The sequence below is a fragment of the Cebus imitator genome, unplaced genomic scaffold (assembly GCF_001604975.1).
Source record: "Cebus imitator isolate Cc_AM_T3 unplaced genomic scaffold, Cebus_imitator-1.0 Scaffold24, whole genome shotgun sequence".
Lineage (NCBI taxonomy): Eukaryota > Metazoa > Chordata > Mammalia > Primates > Cebidae > Cebus > Cebus imitator.
This window is the reverse complement of record NW_016107339.1, coordinates 11,835,769-11,838,514: the sequence shown is the minus strand read 5'-3', so window position 1 is coordinate 11,838,514 and position 2,746 is coordinate 11,835,769.

The window sequence follows — 2,746 nt, the reverse complement described above, 5'->3', positions numbered from 1 at the left end:
TTTTAAACGGAGTTTCACCATGTTGGTCAGGCTGGTCCTGAACTCCCAAACTCAGGTGATCCACCCACTTTGGCCTCCAAAATGCTTGGATTACAGGCGTGAGCCACCACGCCCCACCAGTGAACTTTTTTTTTTTTTTTGAGACAGAGTCTCACTCTGTCACCGCTCATACTGGAGTGCAGTGGCGAGATCTCAGCTCACTACCACCTCCACCTCCTGGGTTCAAGCGATTCTCCTGCCTCAGTCTCCTGAGTAGTTGGGATAACAGGCACACGCCACCACGCCCAGCTAATTTTTGCATTTTTAGTAGAGATAGGGTTTCGCCATATTGGCCAGGCTGGTCTGGAACTCCTGACCTTGTGATCCACCCATCTTGGCCTTCTAAAGTGCTGGGATTACAGGCGTGAGCCACGGCGCCCGGCCAAGGTTAGTGAACTTTTGTGAGTGATTACCCTTGTAATCACCACCCATGAACGAGAACTTTGCCATTCCTCCACTCGCCCCCATAGAAGCCCTTCCCTGCGGCATCCCAACTGTAGTCCCAGGCTTCCTCTACCTGAGCCCATCTGGACTCATGGGGCTCACTTCCAGGAGGTTCATCACCCAAGAGTGCATCTCTGGACACCACACTTCAGTCTTACACACTTTAAAAACAATTTTATTACAGTATAATTTACATCTAATAAAATTCATCCATTTTAAGGGCACAATTTTGATAAGTTTGACACTTGTATACAACCACGTAACAATCCTGACACAAGAACATTTCTCTCACTCCCCAAATTCCCTTGTACCCCTTCACACCCACTCCCCTTCCCCCAGTCCTGCGCCTGGGCAACCACTAATTTGCTTTTTGTTACTATAGATCAGATTTCCCTTTTCCAAAATTTCAAATAAATAAAATCATGTTATATTCTTTTTGGGGGGCACAGCTTTTTTCAGTAATGGTTGTGAAATTTATCCCTGTTCAGTATTTCCTTCCTTTTCATTGCTGGGAAGTATTCCACTGAATGAATATACCAAAATTGTTTATGCATTCTTCTTTTGATGGACATTTGAGTTGTTATCCGTTTTCGGCTATCACAAATAAAGCTGCTCAAGCATTGGTGTACAGGACATATGCTTTCACTCACTCAGGTAAATAAATACCTAGGAGTGGGATTGCTAGGCTGTGTAGGAGATATGTCCTAAAATTTATACAAAACTGTCAGACTGTTTTCCAAAATGACTGTGTGTTCAGGAAAAACTCTCAAACTGAGTTTTTCTTCCACTCTTGGACCGATATAACAATCAATATAGAAGACTTCCGTGATCCCAAAATATATGGGGAGTTCTCCCCAGCATCAAGCAAGACATCAGTTCTGCAGCACACACCAACGGGGTGCCAGTTCCCGCACTGTCTACCTGGAGACAGTGTCAGATTCCACAGATTTGGAGCTCAGTCCTCAAACACTACCCCACACCCCACCCTGCCAGCCCCCAGATACCAGTAGCAAGTCTGGGCCTCAGGAACTTCTGACCAACTGGCTTCAACTTGGCGTTCCCACAATCCCATCTTTGAGGGCAATTACATTGCTGAAGCAGCTCACACAACTCAGGGAAATATTTACGTATGTTTACCGATTTGTTCATGCAAATAAAAAATACAGGCCGGTCGAGGTGGCTCATGCCTGTAATCTGAGCACTTTGAGAGGCCAAGGTGGGCGGATCACTTGAGGTCAGGAGTTTGAGACCAGCCTGGTCAACATGGTGAAACCCTGTCTCTACTTTGTATAAAATACAAAAAATAGCCCGGTGTGGTGGTGTGCACCTGTAATCCCAGCTACTCAGGAGGCTGAGGAAGGAGAATCACTTGAGCCAGGGAGGCGGAGGTTGCAGTGAGTTGAGATCGCGCCATTGCACTCCAGCTTGGGTGACAAGAGCGAAACTCCGTCTCAAAAAAAAAAAAAAAAAAAAAAATCCTAAGCTCCCCAACTGACTGAACAGACCCCTTCTGACCCAAGGGGACCCAGAAAAACCTGAAAAACTGAACTCCTGGCCAAGACTGGAAAGGAGGTCACACTTTCTTCCTTTTAGAGTTTAGGCACAACTGACCAGCATCAACATGAACATAGAGAAATAAGACTGACAGAACAGACTCTGGACAATAGGATGCCAAATTCCAACCTTACCCTGCTATAGCATCATGGGACAAACAGCGACCCTAAAGGAAATAAAAATATTTTACCCAAAAATATATTTCTTTGACATATTTTGAAATAGTTTTGCAGAGCCATCTTTTGTGGGGGAAATTTGCATCTGTAGAGAATCTCCGTTAATGCAGCCAGGCTTCCCTGTTTAGACCTTTCTGGGACTATGAGAGATTAAATTAGAGCCTGACGCATTTAAGTTCTGAAAAGAGCTTTACCATCTATTCTTTCTGAAAGGGGCTACCTATGAGGCTTCATCTATGTAACAGGAACTTTGGGCCCAGCCCCGTGGCTCACACCTGTAATACCAGCACTTTGGGAGGCCAAGGTATGTGGATCGCTTGAGGTCAGGAGTTCGAGACAAGCCTGGCCAACATGGCAAAACCCCATCTCTACTAAAAATACAAAAATTAGCTGAGTGTGGTGGCGCATGCTTGTAATCCCAGCTGATCAGGAGGCTGAGGCAGGAGAATTGCTTGAACCCAGGAGGCAGAGGTTACAGTGAGCTGAGAGCATGCCACTGCACTCCAGCCTGGGTAACAGAGTGAGACTCCATA